General features: G+C 43.0%; 1 protein-coding gene across 6 annotated transcripts in view; it reads left to right on the forward strand.

The window, feature by feature from the left end:
- Window positions 1-20,738, forward strand: part of CYRIB (CYFIP related Rac1 interactor B) — a 99,916-nt gene that overhangs the window by 12,956 nt on the left and 66,222 nt on the right. Inside the window, exon 1 of one of the 6 annotated variants that reach the window (XM_071803792.1) lies at window positions 9,614-9,694. The exons of 4 other annotated variants lie outside the window; for them this stretch is intronic. The gene's annotated coding sequence lies outside the window, so the exon portion shown is untranslated. Of the gene's footprint in view, window positions 1-9,613; window positions 9,695-20,738 lie in introns of those variants that run through there. One more of the 6 variants, XM_071803791.1, reaches the window with a different exon arrangement.

Below are 20,738 nucleotides of genomic sequence, written 5' to 3' on the forward strand. Positions count from 1 at the left end.
TTAGATGTTTAATAGCTTCTGGTCGCTGCTGTGCTGGATGGACCTGAACCCCTGACCGAGAGGGGAAAGGTTCTCTTGCACATTCACAAACTCTGATGCATCTGCTCCCCAGACACAGATTTATGTAATTTCCCCAAACCACTGATGACCTGCCCTGAAATGATACTCTCATTCCCTTAGGAAAGCCCTTGGGTTGATATCAAGCAGATAGTTATTTTTGGGTTCTTTCCCAGAGAGAGTGCACTGAATTGCTCTGAACCCTGCACACCAAATATATCATTGGACTGTAGTAAAGGTCTAAAGAGCTTTATTGAAGGGGAAACAGATTATTAATAATTAAGGGCGGTTCACTGTGTTGTTTTTGAGCCAAGTAAAGCTAATAGAGCTTTTTTATAGCAGAGATAAAAGTGTAGAATATCAAGACTGAATTGATTGCAACATTTAATGACAGCATAAAAGTCAATTAATGAATTGCAATGGTTAATTTGGCATTAAAGTGAAACATGCGGCTCCCAAGCAATGTATTAAGCATTTTTAAAGATTACAAAAAACCCAACCCAAACTCCCTTATTGACTAGTAAATGCCTATGTTATTTTTTTTTCCCCTGGGAGAGGAACTCATACAACCATATTTTTAGTTCATTTAACCTAAAGCTCTGGGTGCACGTGTGTATGTGCGCTTTTCCCTTGGCACCTTTCAGAATTAAATAAAGCCCTTACGTGAAGTTGATCAGTCATTAATTCTAACAAAACTCTCTCGGGGCTGTGAGTGCTCTCCCGTGGCAGGGAGGACGGTCGTGCGGAGAGAACTGCCTTCAGCAGATGCCTTTGCGAGAGAGGCTCTAAAAAGGGCGAATTCCAAACCACTACGTGTTTGAACTGTCCCGTGTTGTTTATTATCCACCTAATTACAGTTTGCTAATTTAATAGTGTATTTTTTTCATTATTTCTCTGCAATAGCAGAAGAACATAACGTTGAAAAGAGAAAACAGAACCGCTGGGTGGAACAGCTGTACTTCTGGAGGATGAAGAAGGTTTTAAAATGTTCTGCATTGAATAAATCAAAGGTTTATTGCAGAATGCCATTCCTTCTCACTGACAGTCATTATATTGTAATTTTGTCCCTTTGCAGCCTTTCCAGAACCATCCGTTTCTTCTGAAACCTTTCTCCAAGCCTCAGGCTGACACGAGTCCTTTTCCTGCGCTGCGGTCCCCCCTCTCTGCCTCATTCCTTGGTAGCCCCTTGGTCTTGCAGCGGGGACGCGTGTCCCCTCTTTGCCATCCGGCCGCGTGCGGGTGCTCTGAGCACACCCCCTCCGCGCCAAACCCAAAGCTTGTCACACTCATCTGCAAAACCTTTCACAAGCTCGGGGCTGGAGTCTGTCATCCGCACAACAGCGTTTTGTGCCTCAGGACGCAAGTGACCCCATTAAAACCATTTAGAAGTGGGCAGACTTAGGACTGTCTCACTGCCCTTATGTTTCTCTCTGCTCCCATGTGGTCCCCAGGCCCTTTCACATCCCTGCCTAAGCCGGTCTTTGAGCAAACCATAGAAATGTTATATTCTCTACATCTGCCCCTACCATCCTTTTAAAGGAAAATTGAACTGCAACATAATGGGAGCACAAAGAAACAAGTACCATTTGCCTTTTCTTGGAATAGAAGAAGTTATAATTTAAAAATAAAGAGTCCTGTGAACGGTGTAAATAAGGAATCCTGATTTTCCTCTGATTTGGGTTCTGTGAACCCTGTGTTTCCCACTGGAGCTTTCTCAGTGCAAAACCTCTGGGCTCCTCAGTGTTCCCAGCTCTTCTGCCATGTCCCCAGTGCCCCCACTGCAGTTCCCCCCAGTCGCTCTCTTACATCTCGCCAGCTGGGCATGAGATGACACGTGCAGGGTGACTGGGCAGTACACACATGCTGTTTGCTGTCCTGCATCGTAAAACAGATTCCCAGGGGACAGCAGGCGGTATGTCCTGGGACAGGGAGGATTGCTGCCCAGCACAGGCCAGGGGCTCGCGGGCTCTGAGTGATCAGCCTCGCTGGGAAGCACATTGAATCAGAACAGTTTGGGTTGGAAGGGACCTTCAAAGCTCATCCAGTCCAACCCTTGCCATGAGCAGGGACATCTTCACCCAGATCAGGTTGCTCAGAGCCCCATCCAGCCTGGCCTGGGATGTCTCCAGGGATGGGGCAACTTGGGCCAGTGTTTCACCACCCTCATTGTCAAAAGTTTATTCCTCATGTCCAGCCTGAATCTCCTCTCTTCTAGTTTAAAACCATTACGCATTGTCCTATTGTAAAACACCCTTCTAAAAGTAGAAATGCTGTGCTGCTTCATCTTTTGTACTCGGGCTAGTTGGTTTAGGACCAGCTTGGTGACTGCTGTAGGATGCTGTATTTTGCCATGCGGAGACACCTCACTACAGTGGCAGAAAACCAGTGTGTACAACTGATCTCAGTATTTGTGTTTTCCTCTCATCTAGAACTTAGACTGCGAGCTGCTAGGAGCAGGAATTGCACCAGTTTTACTGTGAAGCACCATAAGAGTCTTTCCAACTTAGTTTTTTATGTATGAAGTTATTGAAGTTCAACGGTGTCACTTTAGGTATTTAGAAATTATCAGAATGGGAGGTACCATTGACAGGCTACCTAGACATCTTGCTTCATACAAGAAGTCCAAGGCCAGAAACATGGTCTAAGCTTCTCTGAGCTGCAGCGTGGTACCTTACAAGACAAGACTATTTAGCTTCTTTCCACTTTTAAGCTTGTTCACTGCCTAAGACAGGAATCATTTAGAATAATGACCATGTATTTTAAAAAACCCAGTGTTTTGTGATGCATGATCATGGTGGGAAGCTGCTTGTTTTAGTCTGATCATTAACAGAACATGCACCTAAGCTCTGACTTCAGGAACCCAGATGTCTTAAATGGGACTGTATCCAGATCAGTGTAAACAGGCACAGAATGTTTCTTAGCTCGTGCGTGGGATTTGTCAACTGGACATAAAAGAGATTATATTTTCATCAGTTGGGTAAGTTCGGAATAAGTTTAAGTAATTGCAACGTGCAATGTCAGCTTTACTCCCTTTTCCTGCTAACTGACTATTAAACAGCTGCATCTGGTGCTAGATTTAGTGCTAGGTGCCATATTCACGCTCAGGAAAAAGGAAGAACAAGGCGCCTGGTGTGCAGTGTTCCAGTTGCTCAGCAGAGGAAGTGTGTAAGTGCAAATCTATGTGTCTTGTTTTATGGCAGCCTTCATCTGCACCCACTCTGTCCCTCACAGATTACGGCATGGGGAAAAAGTCCTGGCTTTCCATTTCCTCTGCCAGCAAACTCTGCTTTGCAGTTAGACTTTTGCTTATGTGAGCAGTAAGGGCTCTGTTTCTCTCCTTCAAGGCTTCTTAAAACGATCAGTCTCAAAGGCTTTACTTTAGAACCCAAATATACCTACCATGCAGGTGATGGGTGACTGGGAATTTCTTATCCCGCAGAAAAAGAGTGGTACCTACCCCCTTCATTTGAAGTTCCTGGATGGTCTACAAGAAAATGTGTGTACTGATGGGAAAAGGGTTTATTCAAAGTTCTCTGCATTCAGCAACTGGGTACACTAAAATGATTGTAATGTCTGCTGCTCTTTGGAGCGTATTGATGGAATTGCATGAAGGTAGCTGTATGATGGGTACAGCAGATGACTGTATCATCAGTGTTATTTTAAAGAGGTACGTAGAGTTGGTGGGCCAATAACTTCATCATAATCTTTTTTCCTCCCATTATTCAGTAGCCTTGTACTCAATGTCACCTTAGATCACAAACAAAGATTAATTTTGTTTACAGTAGTTCAAATCAGTGTTGCAAAACCCATCTGGGTTGTGATCAGCTAAATTGAATTCTGCTTTTCAGATGGGAATAAACAGGCAGGTCCTTTCAAACTGAACTAGTGGTGCAAGTGCAGAACAGTGGTGGGACAGGGCAGTGCGTGGGTGCCACGGGAGATGGAGGAACACGTGCTGTGGGATGCAGCCTCAGACACTTGTCCTTGCTCTCGTCTTGCCCAGCGATGCCCAACACTGTTCTTTTGTGAAGTTTGTGTTTGTTCACTGAATTCTGAAATGGGACTGACACTTTCCAGAGCCTTTCCCTGAGGTGCCTTAATGAACTTACCTATTTCCCCACTGAAAGATTGCAACATCCGCTGTGATCGGAAGAGGAAACTAAGGACTGATGTAGCAAAGGAAACAGCTGAGGCAAAGTGAAACCGTCTCTTGACAATGTCCCTTGGCAACACCTTGACACAGCCCAAAAAATCACTTAAGAGCCAAATGCTATTCTGAGGGTTCCTAATAACAAATGGATTAAGCACTTTGGGGCAAAAGGAAAAAAACAAAACAACACAATAAAAAAAGCCTCCAGTGATGACATCACTACAAAAGATGTGATCGAAGTAAAATGCCAGTCTCATGCTCCTGAGCTGGGCAGAATTCTCAGTGTAATCGATGAATATTTGTTTCCATCAGGGCAGTACAATTGTGTTTGCTCAAAAAAAAGCCAACCCCAAACCAAAAAAGTATTGGGTTCTCTTCCAGAGACTAATGAAACAGTCTAAACCTCTAAACTATTGCCTTCCCTGTTCTCTGAAACATTGATTCTGTCCATTAACTGGAATACTATTACATTGCTGATTGATCTGAAATATTTGGGGGGGAGGACGGGAAAGAGGCTTTTGAGAAAGTTCCAGTTCAGATATATGGTTTATTTCCTACTGTGGTCCTGGTGGTTTGCTTTGTTAATAAACTGGCTTGACTGAGGGCTAATGGGAGGTCAAGTGAAATGCCCGCCATTCTACATTGCCCTCCTGATCCACAGACGCCTCTGACTTAGTGAAGCTCTTACTAAAGGCACCAACTGCTACCCAGAGTAAATGCAGTGACATTCGGGAGCTTTGCTGGACAAAGGTGCCTTTCGCACGAGCACCCAGCACCTCCTGAAGTTATCGTCGCTTTTCCACTACGCTGAGCAAATCCCTGCTGAAGAATGGGTGTGTAACGGGTTTGTCCTCACCTGAATGCCATAAATATGGAAGTGCAGTCTGTGGCCATGACCTCCTGAGCTCGGTAATGCTGGATTATCTAAATTGCTTAGCAGGGCTCTTCTGGAGCCCTCAGCACAGGACAAGCACGGACCTGTTGGAGAGGATCCAGAGGAGGCCACAAAAGTGATCAGAGGCTGGAACAGCTCTGCTGTGAGGACAGGCTGAGAGAGTTGGGGCTGTTCAGCCTGGAGAAGAGAAGGCTCCAGGGAGACCTTATTGCGGCCTTTCAGTACTTAAAAGGGACCCATAAGAAAGATGGGGACAGATTCTTTAGCAGGGCCTGTTGTGATAGGACAAGGGTAATGGTTTCAAACTAGAGGAGGGGAGATTCAGGTTAGTCATGAGGAAGAAATGTCTTGCTATGAGGGTGGTGAAACACTGGCCCAGGTTGCCCAGAGAGGTGGTTGATGCCTCATCCCTGGAGACATCCCAGGCCAGGCTGGATGGAGCTCTGAGCAACCTGATCTGGGTGAAGATGTCCCTGCTCATTGCAGGGGTTGGACTGGATGAGCTTTGAAGGTCCCTTCCAACCCAAACTGTTCTATGATTCTCTCGCTGGCCAGCTCACCTGTGTGTTCGCAGTACAGGTTTTACCATCATAGCTGCTGAAAGCGCGTCTTAGTGCAATGGTGTCCATGTGGTGGTCACTGAAGACATTATGTATTTCACAAACTTTAATAAGCAGCTTAAAGATCTCAGTGTTTAATACCATGTTCTGCTCTATTCTATAACAGGTCTACTACTCTAGTATATGTTTCTATTTTCCAGTACAGATAAAATACGATTAAAATAGCTGCAGTTCCTCTTTCCACCTTCCCTATGCTTACTGGTCTACAGTCTTCTTTCTAATGCAGGCTTAACACCTGCCATTTGCTCTTTATTCCTCTTTTTGCTTCCTTGTCTCATATGGGTGAGCTGTACTGTTCCGGAAAGGCAGCAAAATGTGAAAACAAAGAGTTTTATATTGTAAAATCACCATTATCTTAGATCACGGCCCAACGCTGCGTCATTTGACTTAAAGAAGTGTTTATTAATTGTGAGTGTGCTGTATCTATTCTCTGGGTCTCCCCATACAAAGAGGCCAAGCGGGTCATTTGCAGGGAGCAGTTGCATCAACAGATGAGCAAACTCAAAACATAATCTCAGACTTTGTAGAGGCAGAAGAGGAGATGAGTAATGTAGTTAATTAGTCACGTGAAGTGATGGGGCACAGCACAAGGAGAGAACAGACTTTTCACCGGGTCTGTGAGAGTAAAAAGAATGAGCTCCTGAAGCACTTTGGTTTCTCCACTTGCCACCTAAATATCAAAATGACCTTTTTTATTTTGGGGAGGAAAGGCATCTTGAGATTGCAAGTGCCTGTCTCCATGCAAATATAAGGCATTGTAATTGTTTGCCATTACGGTATCTGGGAGCACTTGTAAGCACCCAGTGATTTGACCTTGGCTTTTTGTTTTGTCTGCGCTTTTCAAGATTTGTGTAGATCATTCACATTTTGTTGCAACTGTTTATGTTTCCGAAGAGCTACATTTATGTCAGAGGATTGGTCCTGCCCAAAATGAAAGCCCTAAAGGACGCTGCAGTGTGAATGTGACTGCTCATGCAACCCCTCGTGTGCTCGCCCTGCGCTCCAGAAGGTGCAGAGGTCTGGAAGGGGGAGGGTGAAACCTGATGTCAGCTTTATCTGAACTGAAAGGTGCTATCAACCACAGCAGCGTGACAGGGACCTCTGCAAAGCTGCCTCTCCCCTCCCTTCTTGAAACATTGCTGCAAGAAATCTCCTCTCTTTAAAAGTAAATACTTGTATATAGGATGCTTGCGTTCTATTTTCATCCATGTAACAGAACAGTTAGTGGTGCTTCCACCTGCCTGCCCAGACAAAGAAGGTTGTTGTCCCTCCTGAGGACAACTGAGAGAGGATGACAGCCTTTTCTCCTTTTGGCTTTCTCCCCTGGGCTACCATTAAGCTTAAAAGTAGCCCAAGTATTCTAACTATGCATGGCACCTAAGGGCAGGTTTGCTTCTGTGTTTTTATTTACCTGTCTATCTGTCCATATATAATATAAAGTCATCTTTTGTCACTGGTAGATATGCACACGTCCATAGTACACATACATCCAATAGTACATTTGGAGCTTAATCTTTGCTCTGTGAAAATGCTCTGACCGGTTTTCTTGTCTTAGTGTCTGTTATACCTACCTGGCAGCAATAAAAACCATCCACAGGCATTTAGGAGCATAAGAGCTGTTATGTCCTGTGACTGCTCCTTTATTTTATGATACTAGCTGGCAAATGTAATCGCTAATTTTGTTTTTTTATATTTATTATAATAATAACCTAGTAAGATAATTTTCTATTTAGAAGGAGCAATTAAAAAAAAAATTAAAAGCGAAGAACTAATAGAAGATTGATGGGTTTTTTAGTCATACAATATTTTCCACAGTGTTCAATTTTTTTTTAATGCTTCAATTATTATGTGGGATGTGGATGTCTTAGTATGCAGCTGCTGTCAAAGTATCAGTGATGCTCTGGGTCTCGGTGTTGGTACTTGTAGTTTTGAAAGATGAGAGATCCAAATCAAGGGTACCTTACAATTTTGGAGGGCCCTAAAGAGTAAATATTATTATAAAACTGTTTATGGTTTCAGTAGGAAATTTTCCTTGTCCCACCTCAACCTGCCAAGCCTCGAGCAGTTGATAATGTTATGACCATCACAAATCATTCCTTCTTGGGAAGGAGATGTCATTCTGCCCAAGCTGCTTGTGTGGAAATCTTCTTTCATGTCTTCTTGGACATCTGCTATTTGCTGCAATCTACACAAACGTCGAGGAGCCTCTGCGCACTCCCCGTTCCCGTGGCAGGTGAAGGCAGCAGACAGGTACGGGATGTACCAGCCCAGGTCTTGCCCGAATGTTACCCCAGGACCAAAACTAAAGCACAGTGATTTCCTTTGAGTTAATCAGGCACGTTTTGCAGCTGAACTATACTCACAAATGGCTTCCTTTAAATCCCAGGCTACTCCTTTATCTAGAATACTTTACAGTTATTAGTGCAGAGAATCCATATGTCTTGAATCCTACCATGTTACGAAAGGAACTAAGTTTATCAGTTCAAGTCAACATATACAGATAGCAAAATAAAAGAAGATAAATATGTTGACATACAAGTAAAACTGAGGTCCTTTCCATTTTTGTTCTTTCTTAAAGTGGGTCTGGGGGGACCTTGGTGTTCACTTACATTTGGCAGTTACCAAACTGGTGTTCGGCTCCTGAAGAGGAAGCAGCAGAAGCGGTTGGACTTTCACGTGGTCCGATTGCCTCTTTCAGATTGAATAATCGCCTTTGCCAGCGATAACGCTGCGCTGTTTGAGGCTGCAGGGACTTTCATCTCGGCTGTGTCCCTGTGCCCCGGCCCTGCTTGGGCTGCATTGGGTCCCCAGTGTCACCCAACGCGGTGTGAGCCGCCCTTCCGCGTGATGGTCGCTGTCGAGATTCCACGTTACTTTAAGAAACAAAAAGACAAGCAGAACTTTTGTTTTCTCTCTGTGTATATGTGTAATTTGACTGATGAAGCAAGCCCCAAACCAGGGTATTTGTGTTATCACCCTGCTTCGGCACATTTATCCACACCACAAGCAGCAATAATTCTGGGTGTGCGGTGTCCCAGTGCCACAACACTCAAATCCGAGTTGGATACGAGCAATAAAAAGGTGAAACCTTTATCAACAGGATGTGTGCATGGAAAGGAAAGTACATGATTAAGTGCATGAAATGCCCTTAAAATATATTTTTGTGCTTTTTAACACATTTTGTGTATATTTTTCGTACTAGGGGGTACTGGGAGCAGCTCACCTGGGGTCAGTGGTGTCTAACAGCTCAGAGCTCACCAAGGGATGGAACTAGGAACTTTTATTTTTTGCTTAGATCTTACAAAGTGATCCACCTGGGAAGAAATTTATGCACGACTTCCAGTCAGCAACCCCGCTTTTCGCAAAAAAGCCTCATTTTCTTTCCCATCCCCACTTCGCCTACAGCAAACATTTAAAAATCCCTGAGTCAGGCCTTAAAAAAAAAAAAAAAAAATCAAAAATCACACAACTGGCTTAAGCAGCGATCCGTAATGTTAAGTGAGCGGCTTTGAGGAGATGTTATGGGAGGCGGGGGGAGCTGCGGGAAGATGGCCGCCCCCTCCCGGGCTGCCCCGCGGCCCCTTTAAGGATTGACCCGCTCGCCTCTCGCCTGCCCGCCCGCCTCTCTTTCGCTCCCCCGCCCCTGCCTAAGACACTGGGAGTCGAAGCAGGTGCATGCGCACTGCGCTGGCAGCCTGGCGCGCTTGCGCAGTCACCTGCTGGCCGTCCACCCCCCCCTCCCGCCGCGCCGGTACATCCGGGTCACCGCACGCCCGCCCGCACGGCCGGTCCCCTGTGGTGCTGTGCGGCTCGCTGCCCCTCCCCCTCCTCCCCCCTCCCCCCGGCGCTGTCGCATCCGCGCCCTCCCCTGCGCGGGGCTCCGGCCACGCTGCTGCTGTCGCTGCCTCCGGCCGAGCGGGGGGAGGCGGCGGCTCGGGCTGCCGTCCGCATCGCCGTCCGCAGGGCGGCTCGGTGAGTGTCAGCGGCGCGGCGGGCGGGGGGCCGGGCGGGGCGCCTCGGTTCATCCCCCACGTTCCCCTCAGAGCGGGCGGCGGGACCCCCGCTCCGGGGCCCCGGCAGCCTCTGAGGGGACGGGGCTCCCGCCGCCCCGGCTCCCATCTGTTGCTCTCCCCCCTCCCAGGGCTGGACGCGCTTCCCCTCAGCAACTTCTCCGCGTCCCGCCGCTGCGCCCGGAGGGGCTGCCCGCCCGCCGGGGCTGCCCGCCCGCCGGGGCCTCCGGGCGGGGGGAGAAGCGGCGGCCGGTGCCTCCCTCGCCTGGAGGAACCACGCTGTGCTAAACCACCCTCCGCCGGGCTTCCCCCGCTGTCCGGCCGGGCTGCTTCCCCTCGCCGCGGCGGGTCGGGGGTGGAGGAGCCGCTTTGCTCCCTGGTGCGGGTGCGGGCGGCTCCACCGGCGTGTGGCGGCAGCCGGCGTTGGATCCGGGGAACCCGGCGACCCCGGCGCTTGGGAACGGGCAGGAATGCAGTGACAGTGTTAATGGTTAACCAGGGGGGAGGACACCTCTTGAAGGGACATCTGCGCGGTTTCAAACGTGCAGCGAGTTAAGCAGAATACAGAAATCGCTGCGAATTTGGCATAACTGGGGTGTATCCTGCAGTTCTGTGATGCCAGGGCTGTAATTCCAGGTAGGGTTAAGGTGAATTCAGAAGCTGTAGCAGAAGGGTGTTGTTTCTAACCTATTAATTAAATAGCTGATAAAATCAAATTTTAATTGGATTTTAATTCTCTCTTGTGCAATTTAAGGACATGTGCAACTCAGTTCTATTTTGTTACTTTTTAATCTGATAACACATCGTACACAGTAATAAAATACAAGAAGTTTCGTCACAGAAACATTTCAGATATCAAAGAAATCAAGTGACTGTGCATTATGAAGCTTATTGAAGGATTTTTCATTTATCTTTTTCTACTAGAATGCATCGGCATCCTGGATCCACATGTCAGTGACAGTATGACAGCTGTCTCTCCGCGGTGGTAGTGGAGTCGTACTAACATTTAAAATCTGTCATTCTGAATTTCCGATAAAGTAGTGTGGAAGTACAAGTATTGAGTAGCGTGTATGTTAATCCTCAAACCAGTAAAATACTTTCTAGATTGATCAAATAATCCATCTTCTCTCATGTTATCATTTCTGTTGTTACAGATTGCAAAGTGTGTTTTGATCAAACTTTTCATACTTACACAAAGTGTTTTCCTTTTTTTGCTCTGTTTGGACCTAAAGTATACTTGTAAATTAACTCTCATTTTGCATAGTAAATTGTGGCAGATAGAGGTACTGGACAGGAGACATTTAGGAGTTAACCTGAGGTTGCTATTGCCAAAGTTGGAATGTGAATCCAGACATAGAAGGTTCCACCTGATAAATGTCTTCGTTTAGCAAGGTGCATTGTTAAACTTTGCAAAACATACCTTCAGTTCTGTGTGGCAAGTTTAACAGTAAAAACCTAAACCACGTGAATAAGATACAACTCTCCGATGAAACAGGAATGATTTTTGTTTGGCGTACAGAGAATATTCCATTGTTGAAATGGAAGCTTTCAATAGAAGAGCAGATAGCTTTTTATCTGAACTGTCAGCTTTCTTACTGCGTATGTTACCTGTCAGAGAGTAGGGGCCATGGAAAGAAGCGATTCCAGAATCTATTTTAAAATATCCCTTTCAAGAAGTACCGTGATTATATGAAAGAAAGAAATGAATTTGATCCTGTCTCTTATACAACCTCCACTTGTCATTAGGTGCTCTAGATTTTCTTCATTGTTTGCAGTTTGGCTGGGGCCACCTGAGGTGACGGATTATTGAAGAGATTGTCTTCTGGAATTCTGTGCCTGTTCATATGAAACCTTTTCTGCGGGAGCTGTACCGACTGTAGAAATGTGATGTTAGTGGGTTCTGTTCTTGCATACATAACTGTCCTGTCCCCTTATCTGAGTTTTGTAGGGGTCTTAATGTCAAAGAGAAATGGTTAAAGAGAAAATAGAAACTCTTTTTATTGTGTCTTTCGGTAGCTATAGATCTTGGCAGAAAAATTAATAGAATGCAGTAGCTAAAATGGCTTGGGGCAGCTATGTGGGGAAGTTAATTCAAGGTGTCTGTCACCAGACTTCTAATGGTGCTTACTAGACACCTGGAATTACAAATACTGTCTCTTTACAGTATTATTGCTAACTGCTGAATTATTGAGTAATACACTAAGAGAAATTGGCTCTGTCATTTGGAAAAGCCTGTGTAGGGGCCACTTTGGATTCATGTAGCCGCTTAAGCATGGTAAATATAAATGTAGGTTTTTTTCCCCTTGCTGTGTATCTAGGAGAATACACATATATAGACAGCCTGCAGCACCCTCCCCCATCCCAACTTTGAGTGTTTTTTTTTTTCTTTGTTATTGCCTGCTCACTGGGAAATAAATGGAAATAATGCATACCCCATAGTAGACAGGCAAAATTAAACCTTGCATGCAAGAAGTCAGATCTGGTTTTTAAGCAGTCAGGTTCACTTGTGTGTTGGGTCTGTTTGGGGGTTGGTTTTTGGGTGTACATCAAGGTTATCAGCTTCACCTGTACTTCCTAAAAGCTTGTGCTTTTATAATTATACTGAGAGTTTTAATCATTGATTCAGATGGGCTTAAGTTAAGAATGACTCCTGTCTCTTAAAGTAATGTTAAGTACCCCGAAGGATATTATAAATCAATTTTATGAGACTTACTGACTTTTAAAGTGTTTGAAAATACATCTCCAAAGCTGAAACATTTTGAGTGTTGTCAGATTGCATCTCATGGACTGTCAGCTGTCAAGCTACAGGTGAGGTATGCAGCACAAGTTAATGCATGTGCTGAATCCACACCAGGTTTGAATGTCAGTGTTGACTCCTGTGCTTAGGACTGGGATGCAGAGTCATCCTGGTCATTGTTTTGGTCCAGCTGAATCCGCCCCCAAGTCTGTCAGGATGGCTGCAGAGGGATGAGAGCCAGGGGGCTGGGGATGTAAAGGAACCTGTGCTTGGATCAGAAATAGTTAAGTGCTGGGGAACATAAAGCATTGGAGCTACTTATTAGCTGTGGCACCTGAAATACAGCCATCAGTTAAGCAGGGTAAGATTTATTTCAAAGTATTTCCAGCTGTAAATGATGGCCGGTTGCATGCACCTTTTTGACAAGAGCACTTATGAATGAAGGGATGGTCCTCTGTGCTTACCTTGTAAATCTTCATTTAATATTAATCTATGGATAATCTTTACTTAAGAGTATTAATATTTTCTTCCTTATGATTGTGGGAAACTGAACACCTCTAACTACCCAACGTGGACAAGTCTGCTTTTTCTCGTCATGTGTATGAAGAAACATGTAAGAAGGGCTTATTTGATTGCGTTTAATTTCAGGATCTCTTATAAATTCACCTCAGTTCCCCCCCTTCTGTGATTCAGGAATGTTCTCTCAAGTGCCACAAGTTGGCTGCTGCAGCTGGCAGAGTGTTTCAAACTGTCTAAAATTTGCTGAGGCTAATGGCCTCTCATATAGATGCTGTTTAACATTTCCAATTCCAGTGCTTACTGGAGGTATATGTATTGCAATTATATACACAGCATAGCTTAACAGAAACTGACAACAATCAATCAGCAGTTTTAGAATTGACTAGGTAAAGCTGGAAGTATTTTTAGTTACAGTGCTTTCTCTTGTGTTCCACATCTCCTGTGGTTTTGATTGCATTCTTCTTTTTAGAAATGGCATTTTGTCTTCTCTGTCATGTGAAAGCCTGATGTGCAGTGAATACCTTCACTGTAGAAACAGTGAAACTCGTTACAGACTAAGCATATTGAAAGGTGCAACTGAAATGGTGCATTCTTTTGCCTTTCACTCATGATAATTTGAATTTCAAGTTCCTTGTGAACAGTTGTAGATGTGAGGCAAAGGCTGACAGTGTCCTGCTCTGTGTGTGTATGTGGCTTATGAACTCACATCTGTTGATAGAATCTGTCATCTGGCTGTGCTACCATCTTCATTTACTATTGCTACTGAATCAGGTGGTCTTAATGAAATATTTAGTCATTTATTTCTGGTTAATTCTGGAAGTGTTAGTACTGGCTGTGAGATTGATTTGTAAAAGGACTTTAGGTACCAGACTTAGTATTTTTGAGTACTCTTTAACACTACGTTTTTGGCACATAGAAAAAGAATTTTTGTTTGTAGTACCTAGATAAGTACTGGTTATTTTGTGTATATCAGGAAAGATTATTTGCACTAACCTGAAGTTCTAGTATTGCATTTGGGTAATGGTATCTGACTGACCAAACCTAGTATTGTTTTCTGCTACATGGAATCACTGTGGGACTGAAGGAAAAAATGGAGATTAAATATCTCAGTAACAAAGAGGTTGTACTTACTAACAATCTTAAAGTGTATAAAGTTACTTTTCTCTAATAATGTTTATATGGGAAGATTTATTTTTATTAATTTACTCCAGTTCAGTGTAAGTGCTGTATGGTTTGTGGTCTTGTTTACTAAGTGTTTGGCTGATTCTCTGGCTTATATCTACAGCACTTGAGATTCCCAGGTGGCCCCCGTGCAAATAGTATAATTGGGTCTGGGACAGCTTAGCTTGTGAGATTGAGTGTATTCAGTTTGGTGTGGCTGTAGCTACAAAAATAGCATGCCTTGCAAAACAGGCCTTCTGTCTGCCACCCACACCAAAACCCAGAGCTTGATCCTGTAGGCAGTTAATGCGTTTGTCTGGAAGGCTGATTCCCATCAGCAGATGCTTTACCTGAATTGGTGACCACCAGGCAAAAAAAAATAAAATTGTATCAGTAATCACTTTATAAAGTGCAGCAGAATGTTGTCCTAGATACACTTTGAAAAACACATTTTACTTCGGACTGCAGGGCTTAGCTGTTCCCCCGTAGCAGGAGGCAATTCTGTGAGTGAGTTCTGTTTAACTGGCATACTTCAAAAGACTCTTAAATTCAGCCGTGAGGCAATTCTGGTTCTCCTTCAGTACTAGATTATTAAATTAAATGGAGTGTTAGCGTGAGTAACTTTTTTCTGCTGTACTGTATAAGGTAATAGATGAGTTCCTGGGAGCCCTAGTTGTAAATTAGATGACTGGAAAGCCCTGTTTCTGTGACTAGTGGCTCTAGCAGTTGTGTAACTTCAAAAGTTAGATCTAATTTTTTATGCTCCCAGTCAGGTGTGGCACTGGATGGCGGCTGGTTCTCCTTTTTAGTGTAGCAGTCTTGAGGGTAAGGTCCTCGTAGGGAAGGGGAATTCTTGTCTCTTTGTGTTGGACAACAAAGGTGTTTGTTTCGACTTCTGATGTACAAATCAGTTTGACCTTTCTACTGAAAAAAAAAAAAAGTTTTCTGAATTCTGTCACTGCTGGTCTGGGAAAAACAAAAAAGCTGTAAGCATTATTAAGAAATGTATTCATAGCTCTTATTTTTTTAAAGCCAGACCTTCCTGTTTAGTGTCACTGAAAGTGAAACTTCTCAAGCAAAGTGCGTTCTGGGCATGAAAAGACAGTTCATTTCTTTTTGTTATATTTGCAGCGTTCATGTGCTGAGACATACAGTTATTTGAAACTGTTCTTTCTTAATGTGGAAGTGAAATACGTAACCACCAGACTTCATGAGGCTTCATCTCAAAGATAAAATTGCTGGCCTTTTATGTAAACGGAGATCACAAAGACAAGGCAGAGCATTATTTAAAGATTGCTTATGTGTAGTAGTTAATTGATTTTAGAGTTTAGATTTCCTACTCGTGTGTAGAAGTCATGTGTGGGGAACTGTGGATTTGTCAGCTGAACAGGCAATTGGGTTGTAAGGATAGCTTTGAAATTTTTGCTTGGAGTACTTCTTGTAGATTACTTGCTGTTTGTTCCCATGTTCAACTGCTTAAAGTCATATTCTCCTAAATGCTAAAATAGTACTTTAAATGCTTTAACTTTAGCTTTGCGTCTCCGAGTTCAGAGCTGAATTAATTTCTTAGCAGTAGTAACTGAACAACATGACCTAGTCGATATCTCCTACTTGAAGTTCAGAGGATGATCTTACACAAGGCTTTCAACTAACCTAACAAAACCAAAGTTGTTTTCTAATATTTTCTGAAGTTTCTGGTTTTAGCAACATTCACACTCATTATGGAGAAACTATCCATTGTTCTGTAACTGTGGCTTCATAATAAACACAGAGTAGAATCGTGTCCTGATAGGGAACTTACCATAGGTGAGACTGGCAGTGAAGTCTAGTAAATGGCAGTGTAAGAGACTATTAAGACCTAATACTTTGAGCAAATAATGTTATATAATATTAATGTTAATATTGTGTCAGATTTTCAAAGGAATTTCAGTCAAACTACTTCAGTAGCTGCCAAAAGTGAGGCTTGGGAACAGATGTTGTAACTGTAGTCTTAAAATCTTTTGACAGCTCTTCAAATAGCTATACTGTTTCTCAGCTTTATAGTGGAGTGTTTTTGCAGGGCTTACACCTCTTACTTTGCTTCTCTCCTTGTCCCTGGTCCAGAATGGGCCTCAGTTTGACCCCATTACAGTCCTATGAAAACTCATGCTCTAATAACCATGTATCCAGCCAGGCAGCATGGGAGAAGAAATGGGTTTGGATGGAGATGACAGCTGAGGTGAGGAGTGATGGCAATTAACTAGGAGGAGGAGCAGCATGCTTTGAGTTGAAAGCAGGGAAGGATATTAATTAGGATCTGGGACTGGGTTGGGGACAAGTTATTCAAAAACTAGTGGAGGGGTTTGAGTTTGGCTTTGTGGAGAGTATCAGTCAGGTACTGAGGAGTGGTGCTGCCCCTCACGCAGCATCTTGGGGACATCAAGGGAAATGGGGATTTGCCAGACAAAGGAAATATGGAAAAGAGCTGGCAGGGAGAAGGCTGGACAGGATAATTAAGAGAAGAAGCTGGGATTTTGTAATGAAGGCAGATGGGTCTGTTGGACAAGGAACTCGGGATGGTGAGAGTCAGAACAACTGTGAGGAAGGGACTACAGTGAAATAAAACATACTAAGTTTTGTCCATTGCTATTGGTAGCTATCATGTCTTCCCTACTTTAGAACAGCATGTGTCTCTAGGTGGTAGAAATCAATGTTGTGAGTAAATGGTTCTGTTCCTGATGATGTGCCATGTAGATTAACTGTCTGGGCTTATCTCCTAATTAGGAGTTTTTACTTGGTCTTTTCTCTTAAGCTGCAAAGCAGTGCTCAAAAGTAAAGAAGCTGCAGAAAGCAAGCACCCTTGAATACATAATTGTGTGCCATTTCGTCCATTGGAACCCTTGCTTTATCCCCAGCATGAAGTGGCTGGTGTTAGTTTAGTGAACAAGAGCTCAATGGTTTGTCTTCGTTCCCTAATACCTTACCAGCCACTTCCTAGGTCGCTTCAGAGATACAATTAACTTCCTCTTGGATAGTCTGGTACAGCTTCTGTACAGTTATTTATTATCAGGATGGTCTAGTGAGGTGAGGAAGTGGTTTCCTTCCGATTTTACGCATGAGGAGCAAAGGCACGAAGAAGAGAAGTTCAGCTAGTTTTGCATGGTTAGAAAGGACTGGAACCTGAGTCTTTTTAGACCACTTTACATATTGCAGCCACATCCTCATCGAACTTGCAGCTTTTCTCTTGCTGCGATTCCATTTTAATACCATATGCTGATAACTTTGCAGTTGTTTCCTGTGTTGGTTTGCCGTCTCTTTGGACATGTAGCTACCATAAAGGAGTTGGAGAACATGGTAAGGTTGTGTTTATTGCAGCAGCAGAAAGTGGCCTTTTCATTTTGTCATAAAGGCAAAGTTATTTCTTGTTTCTTCTTGTATGAATACGTTGCTTACTCAGAGAAATGAGGAAGGATTAATTCTACCCGTGTGTGACTCTCAAGAACTCATACTCTGGTATTAGTAACTCCCACAAACTTTTGATAGGTTGGTGTATTCCTTAGCTGTAGTGCATTCACACAGCTTTAGGGACAAACTTAAAGGGCTAAATTGCCATGTGTTATAAAAAGACACCTATTTTTAGTGTTTAAACATTATGGAAAAATGGAAGTGGTGGTTTGCAACTTTATTGACAGAATTGTGGGCTCTGAGTTGTTTTCCTTTATGGTGAAGGAAGGAGGAACAAGCTGATTTTTATTTTTCAGTTGGGACTCTCTGAGTTGTCTCCATTGCTCTGCTTGGCTGTTTAATTTGACAGATAGTTCTGTGCTACTCTAGCCGCTGGAAGGGAGGAACCATAAACTCTTCCTGGTTTGTAGAGCCTTGTGGCTTCTCAAGTTTCTCTTTAAAAGAGAAACCATATCAACCAGCGTAAGAAGTATAAAACTGCTATTTCTTCTGTCGTTAGAAGGTTAAAAAGCCTTTGCTACCCTGTTTTCTGTTTGTTCGTCACACAAAGTTTTTCTTAGGAGCTTCAGTGTAAGACAAATCCTATGAATGAGGCTTATACTGGTTAGAAAACTGTATAGTATTTAGAAAAAGAGAGTATTTACTCCTGGGTAAAGAAAAGAACAGCAGCCTCTGCTGATGAAGCTGTATTTTTTTTGCCTTTTCTTGCCAGGCCTACTGTGTTGGCTTATGTTCAGTTAATATCTGGCTGTTCAGCTTTGCGGCTAGCAGGACTAAGAACACTTTTGCTGGAAACTCGCTTTCTTTTGAAAGCTTTGCATTCATTGGTAGGAAGTCTCTTTTGGGATCGTAAGGTAGATATTTTTCTCTGCTGCTGGTGAGGGGAATGATCACAGGAGTGCTTTTGATCTGAAGATTTAGTCTGTGCTCAGGGTTTCTTAAAAGCACAGCTGGCTTCTGATGTGATACTGGGTATGTGACAAACATTACTTAAGGAACTTTCATGTGGAAAAGGACACTTAAAGATTTTAAACAATGGGAGCCTCAGGTGCTGTTTTCTGGCCTTACGTAGGCTTTTTGTGTGTTTAGTTATGTGATCTGTCAGCTCTGCCCGCCTTTACCTCTGTGGGTGGATTTATGCAATTTAAGTATCTTCAGTTCAAGTAAGAATTGTAGTGACACTCTATAAAAGAACATGAAGTGCAACATGCTGAAACATCGCTACGTGTGGGTGAGTCAGGAGAGCTGGGAGTAGCAGCACTAGAAGAGAAAAGGAAGTACAGTCATGATAAAACTTTGTTAAAAAAATAAAAAACCAAAACCAATCAACAACAGAAAACCCGCACAAACAAACAAAAACACAACCAAACCCCAGGAAACCAGCAAATCAACAACCATCTTGTCTCCAGAGGATGGGACTGCAATAAGGCAATATAGTTCATATCATATAGTTACTCTCTTTGTGCATAGATTTTTATATGCATGTGTCTATGTCTATAAAATTGCACATGCATCCACGTACCTTCATGTGTGTGCAGACACTTTTCAGTATGGTTAGCTATATTATATTCCAATGCAATGCAAGTAGAGCACTTTGTATCCCAAGTGAATTTGAGCTGATGTAGACCCCACATGTCTTACTAGCAAACTAATATTTTAATTGCTAGCCAAAATACTTAAGTGGTTTTTCAAGCCTCTGTTTCGGTATGCCAGTGATACAGGCTCTGCTTATGCTCTTGTTCCATCTGTTGGGGACAATCCTCTCTGCCAGGCGTCAAACACGTGTGCACTCGCTCATCAGGGCACACTATGTGCTGCTGACAGTTGTCAGGAAATAAAAAATAGGAGTACAATATAGTTCAATTTTCAAAATGTGTTGGCTTTACAGCACTGCCAGAATGATTCAGTGCTGCTTAATTTTGTTCTTGATGTATATGCAGTAGCATCAGAAAAAGAACTAAAAGTCACTAGCTTAAAGTTATTCGTGTTTAGCTTCCACAATTATATAGCTTTAACTTCCTCAGAGAACATCATCTTTAGTTTTAGTATTTTTGCATGTTGAAAATTGAAAGCCAAATGCTTTCTTTAAATGAAAAGCACAATTGCTGTGTTTAGAATTGGTCTATTAATATTTCCTGGTTCTGAATCAGTGTTAAGAAAAAAAAAACCCACAGCAAACTAAATATAGTTTAGTCCTAGTAAGATGCTGTTCTCAGCAAAAGGATTAGGAGTTTTATTTTTTTTCATGTGTTGTAAATGAGCACAGATTTGATTTAACAGTTCAAGATATTTCTTAATAACCTAATCATAAGAAAAATGAACTATTTAATGTTAGTACTTAAGCGTATCTTTTTTCAAGGACAGTGTTCAATCTTTTTTGAGATGGTATTAAAGCTCATCTTTGAAGTTCAGAGGAAGGAAGAGGAAGACAGTGAGTGAAAGCCTTGTTAGATATGTCTGAATAGTCATAGTCATCTTAGTATTTTATAAATACCCTAATTCTTTAAAGTACAATTTGATGCTCATGTATAGTTTTTTGTTTGATTTAAAGCTGGTTTAGTTAAGATATTCGTTTTCCCCTTGCCTTAGGAGATCCCAGAGTACGTATTTCTACACTTCATCTGCTGCTCTTTGCCGAAGGAGGGCACCTCATAAAAGTATTTTTTCTCTTGTCAGCCAGTTACTGTGCGTAACACCATCTCTTCCTTACTGCTGTCAGCTGTGCTCTGCTTTGTGAATTGCTGAGCTGCTGCTTCCGGACAGCCTTGTAACAGAAAGGCAAAGGCTGTGGAATAGAAGGAACTGGAAGGCAGGGTTCACACTCTTGTTTTGTGTGTGATCAGATAGTTTCACTCTTACTGCTCTGTCCTCTGTAATCCTCTTTTATTTGGCATTTATATTGCAAGCTCTTCTTGCTAGTACACCAGGAAATATCTGGCATAAGTATCATTCTTTGTGTTTTCTTTCTTTTGCTTTGACCAACCACACTTTGCTACTTTATTATCCCCTGAATACTTGTAAAATCAAATCGTCTAAATTAACTGCTACTAGTAGCATCTAATTCAGTCGGGCAGTAGCTCTGGTTGTTATCCTAGTGCTTCTTTCGTTTAGCATCATTAATACTTGTAACCATCTCTACAGAGTT

The sequence above is a fragment of the Patagioenas fasciata genome, chromosome 2 (genome assembly GCF_037038585.1).
Source record: "Patagioenas fasciata isolate bPatFas1 chromosome 2, bPatFas1.hap1, whole genome shotgun sequence".
In the NCBI taxonomy this organism is placed as follows: domain Eukaryota; kingdom Metazoa; phylum Chordata; class Aves; order Columbiformes; family Columbidae; genus Patagioenas; species Patagioenas fasciata.